The sequence below is a fragment of the Zingiber officinale genome, chromosome 7B (assembly GCF_018446385.1).
Source record: "Zingiber officinale cultivar Zhangliang chromosome 7B, Zo_v1.1, whole genome shotgun sequence".
In the NCBI taxonomy this organism is placed as follows: Eukaryota; Viridiplantae; Streptophyta; class Magnoliopsida; order Zingiberales; family Zingiberaceae; genus Zingiber; species Zingiber officinale.
Genome location: NC_055999.1, coordinates 85,043,088 through 85,063,660, shown reverse-complemented (window position 1 = coordinate 85,063,660; position 20,573 = coordinate 85,043,088). Strand labels below are relative to the sequence as shown.

General features: G+C 39.9%; 2 long non-coding RNA genes across 5 annotated transcripts; both read left to right on the top strand.

Moving 5' to 3' along the window:
- Positions 1-932: 932 nt before the first annotated feature.
- Positions 933-2,665, top strand: LOC122006184. 2 transcript variants are annotated; one of them, XR_006118647.1, is made up of 5 exons: positions 933-1,230; positions 1,299-1,432; positions 1,724-1,836; positions 2,468-2,574; positions 2,646-2,665. It is a non-coding gene; the product is annotated as an uncharacterized LOC122006184 (long non-coding RNA). The 2 variants fall into 2 exon arrangements; XR_006118648.1 differs by lacking the exons at positions 933-1,230; positions 1,299-1,432 and adding an exon at positions 1,510-1,585.
- Positions 2,666-3,204: 539 nt separating this feature from the next.
- On the top strand, positions 3,205-5,271 carry LOC122006183. Of its 3 annotated transcripts, none has more exons than XR_006118645.1 (4): positions 3,205-3,468; positions 4,507-4,835; positions 5,026-5,128; positions 5,235-5,271. It is a non-coding gene; the product is annotated as an uncharacterized LOC122006183 (long non-coding RNA). The 3 variants fall into 3 exon arrangements; XR_006118646.1 differs by lacking the exon at positions 3,205-3,468 and adding an exon at positions 4,337-4,351; XR_006118644.1 differs by lacking the exon at positions 3,205-3,468 and having other exon boundaries at positions 4,402-4,835.
- The last annotated feature ends 15,302 nt before the right edge of the window (positions 5,272-20,573 follow it).

Genomic DNA, 20,573 nt, shown 5'->3' with positions numbered 1-20,573 from the left:
AGGCCTTCAGCGTGATGCAGAGATGGTTCGTACTATCAGGCGCATGTTGTCAGAGGCTCAGGATCAGCAGAAGAGTTATGCGGATCGTAGACAGAGACCGTTAGAGTTTGCTGTTGGTGATCATGTATTCTTACGGGTATCCCCTATGAAAGGAATAAAAAGGTTTGGATTGAAGGGTAAGTTGGCACCTCGCTATATTGGACCCTTCCAGATTCTCGAGAGGATAGGTGCGGTAGCGTATCGGCTAGCGCTACCACCATCACTTTCCGGGGTGCATGATGTTTTCCATGTATCTATGCTGAGGAAATACGTATCGCACCCTTCGCATATTCTCACAGGTGTATCAGTTGTACTTCAGCCAGATATATCTTATGAGGAGATTCCAGTTCAGATTTTGGACCGCAAAGAGCGTCGGTTGCGGAACAAGCACTACAAGAAAAAGCCTCATAGACATCGGTGGAACAACAACAATTTTAAGCAAAAATCGATGTCTTTGACTATTTTACACCAGTTTTTCCAAAAACCGGTGTCTATAAGCACAGATTTTCGCTCATAGACATCGGTTTTTTAGCCGATGTCTATGAGCGCCTTTTTTTTTTGTTAATAGACATCGGTTTTAACACCGGTTTTTAAAACCCGATGTTAATGAACCAAAAATAATAATTTAATTTTTCTACCAGCCAAAATTTATAACACTTCACAAAGTTCCCTCCAAACCTAAACCAATATCGCGCCCCTTCTCTCAGCCTAAACCTAAACCTAAACTTCCGACCATCTCTCTCAGCCTCATCTCCCTCTTCCCCTTCCTGGATCTCTTCCCCTTCCTGGATCGACGCCCCTTAGGATCAAAACCACCTGCTTCGATCCTAAGCAAAATCGCAGTATAAATCGTTCCATTCTGCCTCCTCGTCCGATCCTCTCTTCCTCCTCCTCCTCCTCCTTCCTCTCTTCGCTCTTCCCGGCTAAGGTAGGGGCCGACAAGATCCGAACAGCTAGAGGACGCCCACGACCACCATGGCACGGTTGGTCGGCAACATGAGGGAATCCGAAGGAAGAGAGAACAACACCGAGATCTCTGATCTTGTGTAAAGGGGTCTCCTTCTTCTGAAGCAGAGAGATCGAGTGCAGTACAAGAATAACGAAGTATGTCTGCCTGTTAAAACCCTAAAATTGCAGGCATAAAGGCTCTCCGTGCTTCATTTTCTCCTTCTCGGCCTCTTCGCTCGCTGGGTACACGGTCAAAACCTCTCGTTTCCTCTTTTCATTCTTCTTAACCGTCTGATTACCTCTCTATAAAGCGCCGAAGCCTTTTCTTTTCCCCCGACTTTCTCCTTCTCGCGACTTCGGACTTCACGCGACCGAGACCGGCGATTTCTTCTTCTCTCGGTGGCGCCGGCGAAGAGCGGACCTTGGAGCGTTGAGAGGAAGAGAGGTTAGTTACAGCCGAACCTTCTTTCTCCCCGATCCCTTCCTCCCTTCTCTGATCTCGGTGAACAACGGCGATGATCGGTGGATTTCGCCGGCTGTCGGGAGGGAACCAAGGGCATCGGCGTTGGATCAGGCCAGCATCGATTGTTTGGAGGAGGTAACAACCATTGTTCCTTCCCAATCTCTGTCCCTGTTCGTCGGCAAGAACAAGTCGTTGCCCTAACTTCGATCTTGGAGTTAAGGATTTGGTTTTGGTTGTGAATTCGAACCTTGATCCTTTCTAGTGTTGATTCAGGTGGTTCTTTCTGGGAAGCAGAGACTGGTATTTTGGTCCCGGCCACCAAAGCTCTGTTGGATCGATCTCTTCTTCGTATCAGTGATCGTCTCCGGTGATTGAAGGGTGCAGAGGTAATGAGGTCGATCTGTTGTTGTTGTTAACAGGTTGTTTTGATGACTTCTTGTTATTCTTTCTTCTTGATCCGGCTAGTGAAGATGCACTATGTAATGTTCTGTTTGTAGGGGATTGAGGTACGGTTTAGTTCTTGTTCCTTACCCTTGTGCGATCATTAGTTGCAGTAGATGTTACCTAATGAATCCTGTGTGTTTTGAGCTGGATCCACGGCAGAGTCAATAAGAATTTGTTTGTTCTGGTGTTGGAGGTTAAGGGTATGATGTGTTACTAGTTAACAAGGATAAGAGTTGTTATATTGGGTAATTGAATGTTGTAAATAAAGATTAACCTGAATCTGAAATGGTTTCAGTGACATTTAGGTTTCATGTTAGGTGATTATGGAAGATTGTAATCTTGAAGATCTAATGGGAATTTAGATATTGGATGGTTTAGGTTAGAATATAAATTTAATATGGTTATGTTAAAAGAAGGGAGTCGTACCTATGGTTAGCGTTTCTTTTGTATGTTCATTTCCTCCAGGTTTTTGTAATTTAATTTCCACCCTCTAGGGTTTTTTTTTTTTAATTCAGTTTTCGATACCTAATTCCACCCTGCTTCTTTCTGACATACATTTACACATTGTTTCAGAGGATGCGATGTGCTTATTTTAGATACTGGATTGGGAAGTGCAGAGAATCAAGCAAGGGTCAAGGAGTTGCTTCATGTGGAGGAATCAAAACTAGAGGAGGATGAGGGTAAGTGTTTTTACTCATAATATTATTTTAGTTTCTGTTCATATCAGTTGGCACTCGATTCTGTGCTTTAGGAAATACCACTCCAGTAGTGAGATGTGTTCGAGATGATAAATATGATTGCATCTGATTAAAGCATTGCAAGGTGAGCTATATTCACTATGTATCCCCCCTTCAGAGTACATATGTATCTGTATAGTAATTAATTTCAATATAGGCACATCAAATTACCTTAATTGTTTCTGGACATAGACTTAATCCTTTGGATTACTTTATTTTAATTGGTAGAGTATTTGCCACTACCTTTCTATTATTCATTCTTTTGCTTTGCAGGTTGTGACAAAAATTGATTGGCATCGGAAAGGAGACTATTTCACTACTGTCGTTCCTAGTGATATCCTAATTATGAATTTTAGTTGTACTTATTTTTAGTCATTCCTAGTGCCTATTTTATATCTCAGTTTTGTTTCTTTCTTTTTTCTAATACACACTGACAAATTGGAAATATATAAAAATCATGACATTATACCTAGTTACCTAGCCTTTGAGGCTGGAATCAGGATGAAACCTAAAGTGCCCTGAAAAGTTTAGGCATACCAAATTCTCTCAGTTTAATGACAGAAGTCAGTTGTGTTGCAAACTTTGTTATTTTCCTTGTTTTTCATTTACCGCGTCTAGATTAAGAAACTATGGCTTTCTAACTCAAATAAAAATTGCAATTCCTGCCTATCTTAGACCTAACATTAACTTATTAATTGAACAGGTGTTTTAGATTGTAAATTTCATCCGAGGCAGCCATGGCTATTCACAGCTGGAGCAGATTCTACCATTAAACTGTATTGCCACTAATGATAGATTCTCCAGGAAACTTTGAAGAATCTCCTCGAGTCAAGATACGTGAGTACTTGCTGATCCTACATGACTACGGTAGCAAGTTCATGTTCTTTGCTTGATAATTTATTCTTTTTTGACCAATTCATTTCCGCAAACCCCTTACCTGTAAGCACCAAGTAGTATCCTTATTGTCAAGAATTAATTTTATCAACGACTTATAAGTTTGGTATGCATATTTCTTATGATGTTGAACCTTGACTTTGAGACACATGATGGCTTTGTTTTATTTTTTTTTATTGAATTTTCTATCCTGTAAGTTTCAACTCCACTAGTATCATGTTTCCATAGATGATACTGTCTTAGATGTTGGAGTCGTGACTCATTCTTTATACTGATGTTTCTGTGTGGAATTTTCCCAGTTGTCCTGTTCATTGTTTGATGTTTCTGTGTGTGTTGTAGCTGAATTTGGTTGTAGCTTCTGCAAGCTTTCTTCACTTTCTTCCCTCCACTATCTGTTAACAAGTTTGATCTTTACAATTCAGTTATAAGAACAAACAATATGACCAAAGGTTGACAACTTTGCTTCATCCTTTTTACATTTCAGTATGTGGATGAAAGCAAATATGTACTGATGTACCTAAATGGATTTACAAAAATATCTTTGAAATGTTTTGTCATACAGATATGGCATCTAGTATAATTTTTTCCAACTTGATTGTTGCATTATCATATAATGAGATTAGGTGCACAGCTTGCAGTCAGTTTATTATTTTTGCTAAAGATCATTGCTAGTAGGCCGACAAAAGACAGGTCTAAAATGAAGCCTAAGAAAACATGCTTAAGATGATATTTTAAGATTTTCTAAACATTGGATCGTTGCGGAAGGTTGTGATTGGCACGACAAGTGTTCTAAAATGAAGCCAAAGAAAAAGGGGGAGAAAATAAGGTTCGGCTTGAGGAATTTATGCAATAAAGCAGTTTTATATTTGATTCCTTCTTTAATTATATTGTGTGTGTTCCTAAGCTGCAACCTATTAATAATTTTAGTTTTATAATGTTCTTTGCCACTACCTTTCTATTATTCATTCTTTTGCTTTGCAGGTTGTGACAAAAATTGATTGGCATCGGAAAGGAGACTATTTCACTACTGTCGTTCCTAGTGATATCCTAATTATGAATTTTAGTTGTACTTATTTTTAGTCATTCCTAGTGCCTATTTTATTCCTAGTCACCTTATTTCAATGACAAGAACAAGGGTTCTCATGGCCAATATGTGTCTATTAATGGGATTTTCAATGTCTTGCTTACCACGCTAATCCTACTTCTGATTGGATTTGCAGCTTCAAGATATCAAACTCTACACCTTCTATATGGAGCTAGATTTGCAAAAGCCATATCCAACTCGAGGAAGTGACTTATTGACATGGGAGGTAGGTGTACCTCTTTAGTTCCGCTTTTAACCAAATATCCCTATAAAGATTCATTTGTGTGCTCTTAACATATCTATTCCTACAACGTTGTTATCTAGGATTAGCATTAATTTTGTTAAATGTGATTTATGCACCTATAATTATTCTGGTGAAGTTAGCATTCTATTAAACTAGATTATGACCTTTGTAGAGAACTTATTGGTAACCAAGGACTTTGTGAAGATAGCAAATTTTGGCCTTGCTCGTGAAGTTCATTCGAAGCCACCATTCACATAATAGGTTTCAACACGCTGGTAAGCATGTTTATGACAAGCACTTGTGATCTTATATTTTTTATTTGATACATGTACACATTTGTTTTAGTTATTTGACATATGGTGGATTTATGTGTTTTTACAGTTTACAAATCTCAAGTACTCCAGAGTTGAAATTGATGGCAACACCATTCAGATGAAGAAGCCACTTTGGAGTTGGAAGATAAGATGCGGGCTAGTTACCCGCACCTGTTTACTGAAGGTGAGTAAAGTTTATTTCAGTAACTAGAATGAGTTTAGCTACTACTTCTTACTTTTAGTTGGTAGTGGTAAATTTGGGGACCAAATTTTTATTAGTGGGGGAGAATGTAAGATATGCAAATTTATTTTAGGGTTACAGTGGAATAACCTTATGAAAATTTTAGGAAATTTTAGAAATTTTTCTAGAATTTTTCGGAGGTCATATGACTAGTTTTGCGTGGATAGGAGTGGAGGTCTGTTAGGGATACGAGTGTGAGAGCCTAATTGAGGAGGTAATTAGGGTTTATTTCCCTTAACACTAACCCTAAGCTCCTTATTAATAGGCTTCATTCCTCACCCGAACCCTAAAAACTCGACCCGACTTGTTCTCTTCCTCTTTCTCTTTCGCGCGACCTCCCCGACGCCGACGCCTGCCGCGACCATCGGCGATTTTCTTCTTCCCCTTCTCTCGGAGGCACCAGCGAGGAGTGATCTCGGAGCGGTGGGAGAGGGATACTGTTCTTCTTCCCGATCGTTCCCTCTTCTTTGGTCTCGGTGAACAACGGCGACGGATCTCGATCTGGGGATCTCGCCTGCTGTCGGAAGGGGATCGAGGGCATCGCGATTTGGATCTGGCCAGCATCGACCGATTGGGGAAGGTAACGACCATCGCTCTTCCCAATCTCCTTCTCGGTTCGTCAACAAGGAACCGATCGTGCCCTAGCCGTGATTTTTGGAGGTAAGGGGTTGATTTCGATTGTGGATTCGAGCTTTTGATCCTCTTCTTGGTTGATTCGGGTGTATTTTTATGGGAACAGAGGTTGTGTGGCGATTCTAGCCACCACATCTTGATTAGGTCGATTCCTCCACCAGATCTGTGATCATCTCCGACGATTGAAGGGGGAGAAGGTAACGAGAGCAACTGTTCTTACTAGTTTGCAGTGATGAACATATCTTCCAGTTCTTGCTATTTTCTCTTTTGATCCGGTTGGAATTGTTGCATTGTGTAGTTCTGTTTGTTTTTTTTTTCTTTTGGTCGATCATTAGCTGTAGTAGTTGTTATTCAATGAGTCCTGTGGATTACTTGAATTCGGATCAATGACAGAATTAACAAAGGTGGTTCTGTTTAGGTGACAACAGGTTATGTTGTGCTGTTTTCTGCTAGGAGACCTGTAGGTTTTATTGATCGAGATTAGTTAATAGTGATTTGAGATGGCTATGCTGGAGGATTGGAGGTTGTCAAAGTAGATAAACCTAATCTGGAATAGATTCAGTGATGTTTGGGTTTGCCTCATGTTAGGTGTTTATGGAAGAGTCTAATGAGAATTTAATTCTTGCAGAAATTAAGCTACGGTGAAAGTTAATCTAGCTTAATCAGTGGAGGGGGGTGGTAATTACAATAGCTATGGTTTCAAAGTTGGTTATTTGTTTATAGATAATTCACCTATTTGTAGTGTATACATATAATTACATTAAATTGTATGCGTGATACAGGGCCTTGATTGGCGACGTGCAGCGTGGCGTGGGGTGGTTCTGTTGATACGAGATATCTGGAGGCGGGTATTTCTTCCGTATCTCCTATTTAGTTCTTTGAACTATAAAGCATGGTTATTTTCGGATGCTTAGGTTGCATTACTTTGAATCCGTATATTTGTTTTATTCTTGCTTGTCTCTTTCTATTTGAGCTTTGATATGATCTTGTTTACCTCGATACAGTCTCACCCTTGATATCAGAACTCTATGCATGTGCATATGTAGAGTTTGTGTCATAGAGTTATCTGGTTGGTACGATTAGCATGTTTATCATGCATATTGATGTTGAGTGTAGATGGGACGGGTATGTGGTATTGGGGTTGTATAGTTGGTTGACCATGTTGTGTGTTGGAGTATGTATATACGTTTGTGGTGGTTATTGGGGGTGTTGGGGTACACTATGGATGATGGTATTTATATTGTGACTATTCACATCATGTCATCATTCATTGCATACTGACGACTAATGCCTCCCTTGTGGTGAGGGGGTCGTCAGTTGTCTATAGCTGCCCATTCGGCCACTTTTGGAGAGTGGTAGCTAGGAGTGGAGTTAGTCCTGTCGCGCTTGCTCAGCCGTTCGGTGATTATACTCTGTCAGCCTCGACCACTCTGGAGTAGTGGGTCTTGAGGGTACAATAGTCAGAGGGCTTGAGTTGTGAGTGGTCAGGGACCCTTAGCTGTGTAGTTATATAACTACTTAGCTGACCGTCCACTTCGGTCGCCTATAGCAGTGCATGTACTGGAGACTAGTAAGGTTTGTCACGGATCCAAGCCTCTCGGCCATACAGGGGTCGTGGTGTCTAGAGAGGTGGCGGGGGTGACCATGGAGCATGCATGCACTTTTGCATATGATGCGCGGTGCATCTGGGGAGATATTTTCGCATACATGCCTAGTAGATATTAGTTGCATGTGATTGTGTGCTGTTGCATTTGTTTGCGCTATGTTTGTTGAATTTGGGTGTCATACTGCATACATGTCATCTATTTTACATGTATATGTAGTCGTATCTATATTTGCACAGGTGTCTCGAGTTGATCTGTTGCTAGTCCGGTGAGTTCCCTGATTTTGGTATCATGGTATTGATTCTAGTCGAGCATGTGCATCTACTGTGTCAGGTATGTATATGTATAGTCGTTTTATCAGTTTGTGGCTAGATGTGTTATATTTCGATGGCATGATTCTATTCTTATTATGGAGACTGTATTCCTTGGTTCCTATGTTGTGTATCTACCATGCTTTATTCTGTTCTTACCCGCTGAGTTTTTTGTACTCACCACCCCGTCTATACTGTTATGTTTTCAGGTAGTATGTAGATGACATGGAGTTACTTAGAGTATGCTACCAGCCGGTCCCACTTCCCGCGTTACATCCGAGGATCCTTATCGGTTTTTAGTCTTTACTATTAGCATTTTATGTTTCATGGATTTGGTGTTGTTATATCATACTATGTCTTGATACGTGTATTGTGGACTTATACCTGTGGTGTGTTTTGTGGACTTTCGATTTTGTGGGTTTCATATTCGTTTTTCGCTGTGCTTTTGATATAGCCGTGTGAGCTACATATTCAACTGCGTGGTTGTGGTTATTTCTATGCATATATATCCCCGCCGCATGTGGCTGACGTATTTTGCATGTATGAGAGTTTCAGATTGTCACCGGTACAGGGGAGGTGCTGCCGAAATTTTTCGGGAGGTACTTCTCCGGGGCATGACAGCTCCACCCTCACAGACTAGTAGTGAGGAGGGTGGGGTGTTACAAGTTGGTATCAGAGCAGTTCCTATTCTCCAGCATCACACATCAGAACCAATCTTGCCGTCTTCAAGTAAGAAAGTATTTAAAAATTCTTTTATTTAGTATGTTTTTCCTTATTATTGGTAGTATAGAGAAATCCTAGAAATATTTGCTTATAAGTGCAAAAGTGAGATTAAAGTTCTTGTTTGGTTCTTCTATGTTTTTATATGTATGTGTAGAAAGAATAGGGATGATTTCAGGGTTTTCCTCTTTCTGCATAACTAGATGTCAAGAAGAGGATGTCCCCGTACCGCTCGTATTGAGGACCAAGCTCAGGAAAACGAAGAACCCAGAACAACTGAACCTGATCTCTCTGAAGTTGTTGCTCAACTCCAGAAACAAGTGGCAGAGCAGCAACAAGTGATCGTCAATCTGATGGCTAATCGGCAGCCAGTTCCTCCCCCTCCTTCAACTATCAATGTGGAGACTCCAATGGTGACTGAGGTTCCACCAGCCACCCTGGAAGTCCCCACAGCACCTAGAAGATAGGAAGCATACCTGATACAATGGTTGAAGATGAAGCCAGAAAGTTTCTCCGGCATGACTGAGCCCTGGGATGCTCAGGCTTGGTTTAAGACACTGGAGAGCACCATGGAGCTTCTTGACTGGCTAGAAGTCGAGAAGATCAAGTGTGCCTCTTTCTGCCTATCAGGGGATGCTCGTATGTGGTGGGAGAGAGTTAAGAGCAAGAGAGCAGTCAATCAGATGAGTTGGGTTGACTTCGAGATAGAGTTTCACGAAGAATTCTTCCGCCAACGGATCACCAATAAACATTATGAGGAGTTTATAGAATTTAGACAAGGTGGCCTGCCAGTAGAAGAAGCAGTCAAGAGATTCAACAGGCTAGCTTGTCTCTGCCCAGAGCTAGTAAGTACTGAGAAAAAATGAGTCAGACTAATGCTCTGAATGCTGAGGCCAGAAATAACACTTAATGTTAGTAGTGGGACTCACCGACCACAGACTGGTGAAGAGCTAGTCAGTAGGGCATTGGTCGCTGAGCATTATCTGAACAGCATCAAGGCACAACAAATGCAATTCAAGCCAGTCAAGATGGAAGACAAGACAGCAGGGAGTCAGAAACCTCAGGCAAGTAAGCAGCACTAGAAGGGAAAAGATAACAAGAGGAAATGGTGGAATACAGGAGGAAGCCAAAAGGGTGGTTCTAAAGACAAGCAGGCTAAGTTTCCTCCCTGCCCCAAATGTGGGAGAGTACATCCAGGAGTCTGTCTTTTGGGTATGACTGGATGTTATTCGTGTGGCCAAGAAGGACATCTGGCTAAGGCATGTCCTAACAAGCTCAAAGCATCTCAGCAACAAGCACCACAATACGGGAACAAGCCTCAGTTACACTACATGCCTGTGACTCTGGATGGACCTCAGCTCAGTCAAGGAAGATTGGAAGCTCCACCAGTTTCAGCCAGTGCCAGAGTATTCTCCCTCACCAAAGAGGAGACTGCTAGTGCCTCTACGATCGTAACAGGTCAAGTAGTTGTTTTTCAGCATTTAGCTACTGCACTATTTGATACTGGGGAGACCCATTCTTTTATATCAGTACTCTTTGCCAAAGAATTTTAGATACCTACAGAGAGCATGAACTCCACGTTCTTGACAACCCTACCTTCTGGGGAAGTCATGGAGTCCAACCAGTGGCTTCGGGCTGTACCAGGCAGAATTTCAGACCGAGAGCTATATGTTGATCTAGTAGTCCTTGCGATGCAAGATTTCGATGTCATTCTGGGTTTGGATTTCCTCAGCAAGTACAGTGCTTCAGTGGATTGCCGCAGAAGGAAAGTGATTTTCAACCTAGAAGGTAAACCGTCCTTTGAGTTCACAGGAGTGCTGAAGAGGAAGACCCAGAAGTTCCTCTCTTCCCTTACAGCTCACTAGATGTTAGCTAAAGGATGTACTGGTTTTCTTGCGCACATTGCGAATGCAGAAGAATAAGAAATACCCAAGCAGGAGGATGTTCGAGTAGTCTGTGAGTATCCAGAGGTATTTCCAGAAGAGCTACCTGGACTACCTCCCAACAGAGAAGTGGAGTTTGAAATTGAGTTGGTTCCTGGTACCGGTCCAATTTCAAAAGCTCCGTACCGAATGGCTCCAGCAGAACTGAAAGAAATACAAGAACAACTTCAGGAGCTACTTGACAAAGGTTTCATCCGTCCTCGTCACTCACCATGGGGAGCTCCAGTGTTGTTCGTCAAGAAGAAAGACGGATCTATGCGAATGTGCATAGATTATAGAGCGCTGAACAAAGTGACAATTAAGAACAAGTACCCTCTTCCCAAAATAGATGATCTATACGATCAGTTAAAGGGGGTAACAGTGTTCTCTAAGATAGATTTGCGCTCTGGGTACCATCAGTTGAAAGTGAAAGAAAGTGATATACCCAGAACAGCTTTCAGGACCAGATATGGACACTATGAGTTTGTAGTCATGCCTTTTGGAGTGACAAATGCACATGCGGTCTTCATGGACTTAATGAGCAGAGTGTTCAGAGAATACCTTGACAAGTTTGTCATTGTGTTCATCGACGACATTCTGATCTATTCAAGAACCCCAGAGGAGCATGACACGCACTTGAGAATAGTACTACAGACCCTTTAGCGAAAGCAGTTTTATGCTAAATTCTCAAAGTACGAGTTCTGGTTAGAGCAGGTGGCGTTTCTAGGTCACATCATTTCTAAAGAAGGTATTCAAGTGGATCCTGCCAAGATAGAAGCGGTCAACAACTGGAGTGGCCCAAGAACGCCAGGGAGATCAGAAGCTTTCTTGATTTAGCTGTGTATTATAGAGAGTTCGTGGAGGACTTTTCCAGGATAGCCTCTCCACTAACAGCCCTCACTAGGAAGAACAAGAAGTTTGAATGGTCAGACAAATGTGAGCAAAGTTTATAAGCATTGAAGAAGAGATTGACCAGTGCTCCTATCTTGACTGTTCCAGAGAGTGACAAAAGTTTTGATATATACAGTGATGCCTCCAAGATGGGCCTCGGAACTGTTCTCATGAAAGAAAGGAAGGTTATAGCTTATGCTTCCAGACAACTCAAAGACTATGAGAAGAATTACCCCACTCATGATCTTGAGCTGGCAGTTGTAGTCTTTGCACTAAAACTCTGGCGACATTATTTGTATGGAGTTCAATGCAGAATCTTCAAAGATCATCAGAGCTTGAAGTATTTCTTTATCCAGAAAGATTTAAACATGAGACAACGCAGGTGGCTAGAGTTGGTTAAAGATTATGACTGTGAAATCCTCTACCACCCAGGTAAAACTAACAAAGTGGCGGATGCACTAAGTCGAAAGTCCAATGCAACTCTGATGTCCTTGTCATCATTAGCACTACCACTACAGAAGGAATTATCAGATTTTGGAGTCGAAATTGTTTATGGGAAACTCTCTGCATTGACCTTAGAGTCAACCTTGCTTGAGGATATACAGAGAAAGCAAAGTGAAGATCCAGATATCTAGAAGATCAAGCAAGGGATACAAAAAGAAAAAAATTCAGAGTTTGGAGTATCAAACAGTGGAATACTTTATCAAAGGAGTCGCCTTTGTGTTCCTAATGATGAGGAATTGAGGAGGAAGATTCTAGAAGAAGCTCATAGTACACCATACTCCATGCATCTTGGTTCCACCAAGATGTATCAAGATTTGAAGCAAAGATTCTGGTGGTCCGGACTCAAGAGGGATGTAGCAAAATATGTCAGTACCTGTCTGACATGCCAGAGAGTCAAAGAAGAGCACCAGAGACCAGGAGGAGTTCTACAGCCTCTCCCAATACCAGAGTGGAAGTGGGAAGAAATATCCATGGACTTCATAACAGGTCTTCCAAGAACTACCAATGGATATGATGCGATATGGGTGATAGTGGACAGATTAACCAAGTCTGCCCATTTTTTAGCCATCAAGGTGTCCCACTCTATAGAGCAGTTGGCACAACTATATATTAAGGAAGTGATCAGACTTCATGGAGTTCCGAAGTCAATTGTTTCCGATAGGGATGGGCGCTTCACCTCTCATTTTTGGGAGTGTGTTCAGAATGCATTAGGCACCAAACTCAAGTTCAGCACAGCCTTTCATCCCCAGACTGATGGGCAGACAGAACGAGTAAATTAGATTTTAGAAGACATGATCAGGGCTTGTGAATTAGATTTTAAAGGTAGTTGATGCAAGTATCTGTATTTAGCTGAATTCGCCTACAACAATAGCTACCAAGCCACTATTAAGATGGCACCGTACGAAGCACTGTATGGCCGGAAGTGTAGATCACCTATATGCTGGTTGGATACTGGAGAAAAAAAAAGAAATGGAATCAGAATTGGGCAGTCAAACCGAGATGATAGAAGAAACCACACAGACTATCCAGAAGATTAGATAGAGAATTGAGACTGCCCAGAGCAGGCAGAAAAGTTATGCTGATGCACGCCGTAGGCCACTTGAATTCCAAGTAGGGGATTCAGTCTTTCTCAAAGTTGCTCCGATGAAGAGAGTGATGAGATTTGGCAACAAGGGCAAGTTAAGTCCCCGCTACATAAGACCCTACCTGATCACAGGGAGGATTGGGAAAGTAGCTTACAAGCTGGACTTAACACAAGACATGTCAGCAATACATAATGTATTTCATGTCTCCATGCTAAAGAAGTGCCTTCACAACCCTAGCCAAGTGATTCAACCTCAGTCAGTACAGATCCAGGAGGATCTTAGCTATGAGAGCAGACCTACACAGATAGTGGTCAGAAAAGTTAAGAGACTAAGGAACAAGGAAGTACCACTAGTGAAGGTCATCTGGCAGAATCAGAAGCACGAGAAGGTTACTTGGGAGCGTGAGGACAGCATGAGACAGAAATATCCAGAGTTATTCTAAGTTCAAGGATGAACTTTTTATAAGGTATAGAGAATTATAACAACTCAAATTTCCTCATTACGAGTTCTAATAGTGCTTAAAAATAATTAGAAATGCTTTAAAAATATTCTAGAGATTTTTAGGTATTTTTAGAGTATTTTTATGTAATTTTTGGAGTTCGTTAGGTATTTTTACCAAAAGAAAGAAGTTTCAAAAAATAAAGAGGTTAGACCGAGGTTTGAACCCGCGACCTTCGACCGATCCGAGACTTAAGCGAAGCGTGATGACCAAGAACCAAGCAGGGCCGTGCTGATAAAAGAGATAGCGAAAATAATTTAAGTAGTAGTTGATAACGGAAATATTTAGGTATTAAAGGGAAATAAGAGAGGAACCTAGGTATTTTTCCCGTGCCCTAAACTCTTTCCCCTTTCTCTCACGTGCGACGGCCGTTTGGGCGAAAACAGAGAAGAGAAGCTAGGGCTTCTCTCCGACGAGCGGTATAGGGTGATTTCCGAGAGGTTTCTTCACCATCACGATCCTCTCGGCCAGGAGAATATGTGGGCACGAAGAAGGGGCCGAAACTTGCAAATCTTCGAAACCCTAGAAGCTTCTTTCGGTCGTGAGTCCAAGAATGCAAAGGTACGTGCTCTCACCTGCGGTAAGAGTAGTTCCGAGGTTTCTTTTCTTGCTGCTGCCAAGGTTGTGTAGCCGTGGAACCCTAGCATGCATGTGTGATTGTTTTTCTGCAAATGCTATAATCCGAACTATAGTTTGTTTGTGCTTATGGCTTTAGTATTCAATTTAAGTCTTGTTGTCGATTTGCTTAGTATGAATGGCCTTCTTTGGCTTTCGTATTTTGTTGTAAAGAGTTGTGGTTGCTAGGGATTTTAGAGTAGATCCGGGGTTTGTTTTCTCCTTGCATTTATGTTGTAGCATGCTGAAGAATTTTTGTGGTTCTGTAAAGATATGAGTTTTGAGCATGTAGTTTCCTTCATGCTGTTACCTTAAAGGTTTGGATTAATGGTTTGGATTCTGTTACCTTAATGCTTGCTTCCTTACCGTTTGATTGGAACTGCTGTGAAGTTCGGTTATTTTGAGCATGCAGTTTAGTTCCTTCCTTACTGTTTGATTTGGAGTTGCTGTATAGTTTGTTTGTGCTATGAAGTGGGCACGAACAACCCTTACTGTCGGTTTCGGTTGTGCTATACAATGAACAAGAATAGCCCATTAATCCTATACCAGCTTTAGAGCTTATAGTGCATATTTTTTTTGTTAAGTTTATAGTGCAGAATTTTGACTAGCATAGTATGCAGAATTTTGTTAGATTAGTATGCAGAATTTTGATTAGCATAGTATGCAGAATTTGTTGGATCGAGACCGCTCTAGAAGGGGGGGGGGGGTGAATAGCGCTCGCGGCTATTTCATTTTTCGGAATCGTAAAACCATTCGAGTAAATGCAGCGGAAATAAAAACAATCACACAAAGAGGCAAACTATTTACTTCGTTCGGAGCCTAGATCGACTCCTACTCGAAGGCCCGCGATCCTTGATCGCTTTCGGTGGGCAACAACTATAAGCATGATAATTTGTATAATTATAGGAATTTACAGCTCATAAACTTTATACCGACAACTAAAGATGGAGAAGCGTAGTTCCGGGTCGTTGGTATCGCGTTCGCAGCACTTCTGGGTCGTCAGGTTCGCAGCACGTAGCAAGAGATTATTCAGAGAGAGTTGTCTTTGAAGAGGTGCTCGAACACTGCTTATAAAGGATGCTGGAGGCGCCTCCAAGGCTGTCCGAGGTACCTCCAAGCCCCGGGTTGCACTCGTCGATAAGCGCTGATCAAGTCGCGCATTATCCCTCTGAAGGCGCCTTCATGCGCCTTCAAGGCACTGATAATTAGCATTTTGATGCATTATTTCTGCCCTTAATTCTCATGTTATAATCCTTTCATATGATTAATTGTTGATTCTTATCATGTTTATTGAGTTAGATTCACATTATGAGTTTTGTTATAATTCTTCCTATTTTTATGGATTTCTACTAATAATTGTGCACTTTTATTTTCTAGGGATTGAGCTCAAGTTGAACCAAATTGAACATAAAGGCTTGAGATAATGAGAAGTCCAATCTGTAGAAATCTGAGCCATTGGATCAAATCCGAAGCAAAAATTCAGATCTGATTAATTCTAGTCGTTCATCAAGATCTGGTTGATTCTGGCCAATCTGTGTAGATCTGGAATGATCTAAGCCGCTCATCTTGATCTAGCCATCCTGACCATTCAATGGGTTCTAGTTGATCTCGACCATTTACTCAGATTTGATCTCAGTCACTCCATCAGATTTGGGTGATCAGGACCGTTGGATCAGATTTGGGGAAATAAATCCACAATGCACAGATTTCTTCTCTTCTCCCCCGACACCAGCTGTTCGCGTCTTCCTCTTCGCGTGAGTTAGGGCTCGCGACGCCACCGGCGACTTCTCTCCTCTCTTCTTCCACTGGCCGGCGGCTATTCTTCTTATCCATCGCCGTCGGCCAGACTTCTCTCACCATCCTCTCTGTCATCCTGCGGCCATCCACAGCCACAACTTCATCTCCTAGATCCAAAGTAGCGGCGGCAGCAAGCTTCGACAGCGACGGCATCCTCCAATCATCTTCATCTCACCGGAGGGGTTCTCTAGTGAGTCCCCTTACCGTAGCTTCCTTGATGCTCTCACCGATGCGGGTTGCAAAAGCTAGGGCTTCAAGAGGAGTAGCGGCGGGACATTCCATTCTCACAGCCGTTCATCTTCCATCGAGGGGGTTCATCTGTGGAAGTTTCATTCATCATCACCGTTGTTGAAGCAAGCACAGCCGGTAGTTTGGGGGTTCTAGAGTTGGCGTTTGTGTGACTGCAAGGAGGGTTAGAAGAGGAGAAGTTGTACCATTTCACATCATTCCGAGCAGTTCTTCTCTAGATTCGGAACTCCACAACAGCAATTTGATTTCGAACAGATCTTCTCCACGTTTTCACAGTCACAGCAACCTTCAAGTTCGATCAACAGTTCTTCATCAGATTTGAACAGCTTTTGTTTATTGCAGTTTCTTCACTGAATTAGTATTGTTATGTTGATTTGTATGGGTGATTGTTTGATGCTTGTATTAAATTGTTCTCCCATGTTTTAGTGCATGTACTCATGCTATTTTGATTCATGCTCGTAAGGTGTTCGATAAAATGTTTCTTCCAACAGTAGGTTTACATTTGTGCACTTTATTTCACTTAATGTTTGCTTGACTTGTTTTTTGCAATTGCTATAAGTTTTGTTCTTCATTTGAATGCAATTAGGATTAGATTTCTTTAATGCTCTAGATTACGTTCTATGCTTAATTTCTTTAGATGCTTACTTTGAGTTGTCTTTAATTTCCGTGTAATCATAGTTTAAGTTAGACTAGGTTTTCCTATTTGCATCGTCTTTCATTTATTAGGTTAGGTTCATTTAATCTTTGCTCCTTCATTCCTTAGTTTGGTTCCGTTAATGGTGAAATCGTAGTGTAGAGTGACAATGCATTATGAGATCACTATTAATGGATAGATAGAATGTCTTTCATTAATTAGGATTAGATTTCATACTCGCATTGCTCTTTTGTTCCTTAGGTTAAATTTCATACTTGTTTGTTATTTCATATTGCAGTTCAAAATTTAAACCCAACCCCTCCATTTTCACATTAAAATTCAAAGCAATAAGTGATCCTAATTTGATCATTTACCGCTACAATCTTTGGGGAGACGACCCGAGTTATCTCTATACTACTTTAGTATAGAGGGGTTCGGTAAACATTAATTGTAATTTGATGTAAGCTCCCGTAGCACGACACTCGAGCTTCACATCAGGCGCCTCCATGCTGCGGTCCAAGGCGCCTTCACTGCCCTTTAAGGCGCCTCCAACTCCAGCGCACAGCCAGCTCACCTTCGCACCCGAGGCGCCTCCAAGCTCCATGGAGGCGCCTCGGACACTGTTCATCCGAAGCTAATGTTGCTCTTTTGTCCCTGCACAATGTGTTAGTCTACTAACTACACACATATCCTACAAGACAAAGTTAGCACACATAATATCATAAATATGAATGAAAGTTCGACAGTCTCGGACCGGATTTCGATCGAAACCCTAGGTCGACGACACCTCTGTTCCTCTACGGGAACGCGTCCTCACCTACTCCACTCGGGAGATTTACATGGTGCCGATCCTCCGGATCGACCGGACTTTTGCTCGACTCGACGCTCGGACTTTCTGCTGGACATCCGCTTCGCGGCCAGTCTTTCACCTGGTTCGCGACACCAGGACTTTCCACCTAGGGTTACCACCCCATAGGACTTTTGCCTGAAGTCATCGACCTGCCAAGACTTTCCGCATAGGGTTACCACCCCCTATGACCTAGGGTTACCACCCCCTAGAGTTTTTCCCTTTGCCTAACTGCAGCTAGGACTTTTCTCCACCTAGGGTTACCACCCCCTAGGACCTAGGGTTACCACCCCCTAGAGTTTTCACCTGCCTAACCGCAGTTAGGACTTTCCTGAAACACTCATTCAACATGTTAGATAACAGAGAATCTTAACTTTGAATTCCTTTGCCATTATCAAAACTTAGGTTCGATCGTCGGATGCTTCCTGCACCAACAATCTCCTCCTTTTTGATTATAGCAACAAAAATTCAAAGTTAAGAAAATAATGCCATTAAAAGATAAGCATGAAAATACAAGCATAATGATAGTTAAGTGCAGAGCTAAATTAAGTGCAGAGCTCCCCCTTAATATAAAGACTCCCCCTTAATAAAAGCTCACTTTTTAAAATTTGAATTTCTTTCAATTTTCTTTAATTCTTTGAATTTTCTTCTACTCTCCCCCTTTGCCATATATCAAAAATCAGTTGAAAGCAAGTTTTAAGATTTTAAGAAAACAATCTTTTTGAGAGAAGGTAGAAGAAGGCTTGTGAAACTTAGTTAAACGAAATATTTTTCACCTAAGTTTAAAAGGCTAATATATGGATGATTTCGAATGATGCCTTTAGCCACTTTTGAGACTTGGTTGTTTTTAGAAAGACATACCTAACTAAAGTTAGAAAAACTTAGCTAGATTTTTTTTTTAAAAATTTTGGAGCCAAATTGTTTGTAAAGAAATTTGAAGTCTCAATTTACTTAGCAAAAGTCTTTTGAAAGCCATGAGTTAAATTTTACAAGTAAATAAACATGCTTTTTAATATTTTTAACTTAGAAATGTATTTTAGCATTTAGAGTTAAAATTTATAAGGTGGCTAAGTTTGAGAAAGGTTGAAGGTTGCTATATGAGTCACTTTAGCTAAGCCTTTTGCAAACAATGAATTTTGAGAATGTAGGTTCAGTTTAAAAGGTACTTAGCGTTAAAACTTAATTATGAAAAGATATGAGTAAGAATTTGTTATTTTTTTTTTGGATAAAGAGGGAGTGACTAAATGTTTAATTTAGGTTATTTATTTTAGTTGCTCTTTAAGTCCAAGCATGAGGTTAAATAGATTTTAAGTTATCCAGATTGTTTTGTTAAGGTATCAGAGCCCTAAAGTATGAGTATGCTCAAACTTCAAATCTCCATTTCCTTCAGGGCTAATTCCATATTCTTGTAAGTCTAGTAAATTTAGTGGAGTAAGATTTTCAAGTTAGTTTTTAAAGTATTTTTCAAAGGATTTTGAAATGAAGTTTTAAAAGATTTTTAAAATAATTTTGAAAATAAGTTTAAAAGATTTTTAAAATGATTTTGAAATATTTTTCAAATAATTTTGAAATGAAGTTTTAAAAGATTTTTAAAATGATTTTGAAAGATTTTTCAAATAATTTTGAAATGAAGTTTTAGAAGATTTTTACAATGATTTTGAAAATAAGTTTAAGAGATTTTTAAAATGATTTTGAAAGATTTTTCAAATAATTTTGAAATGAAGTTTTAGAAGATTTTTAAAATGATTTTGAAAATGAATTTGAAAAGATTTTTAAATAATTTTGAAAATGATTTTGAAAAGATTTTTAAATAATTTTGAAATTGATTTGGAAAAGATTTTTAAATGATTTTGAAAATGATTTTGAAAAGATTTTTAAATAATTTTGAAAATGATTTTGAAAAGATTTTTAAATGATATTGAAAATGATTTTGAAAAGATTTTTAAATGATTTTGAAATTGATTTTGAAAATATTTTTAAATGATTTTGAAAATGATTTTGAAAAGATTTTAAAATAATTTTGAAATTAATTTGGAAAAGATTTTTAAATATTTTTGAAAATGATTTTGAAAAGATTTTTAAATAATTTTGAAAAGATTTTTAAATATTTTGAAAAGATTTTTGACAAGATTTTTAAATAATTTTGAAAAGATTTTTAAATATTTTTGAAAATGATTTTGAAAAGATTTTTAAATAATTTTGAAAATATTTTTAAATATTTTTGAAAATGATTTTGAAAAGATTTTGAAACTGATTTTGAAATTATTAATTTTTTATTTTTTTAAAAAAAAAATATGTTTTGAAAGTATGTTTTAAAATAATTTTAAAATTAAGTTCAAATCAATTACAATTTTAAAATTTGTTATCTCACCCGATCTAAATTTTCAATCAGGGAACCTTATAATTGTTGTGAGATGAATTATGGTTGAATTTTAGGGTAAGGTTTAACTTTGTGTTAGATTTAGGTTTAGCTTTGGGTTCAACAAGTAAGCATTCTTTGGATAAACTTCTGGGCTATGGTGAGTCACTAGGAACTCATTAAAGTAACCATACCTTCGAAGTTTTCCAAATAGTCCTACCCATTGAACTTAATACTAAAACGTGGTCTAACTAGTTAGGATTCATTTAAGGGTAGCTTCGGTCAATTCCACTTGGCCAAATGCACCAGGTCGAAGCCATATCGTCCTAGACATGCGATGCCCAAGCTTTCCTAACGTACTATCATCCAAACACTTCACCAGTACTGTGGGTCAAGTTAAACCTAGCCCGTTTTAATCTAACCTTAATTACCCTGCCGGGTAATCTATTCTTGTTTTACCCATTTCGGGTAGATTAGGTTCAATTACCCTGTGAG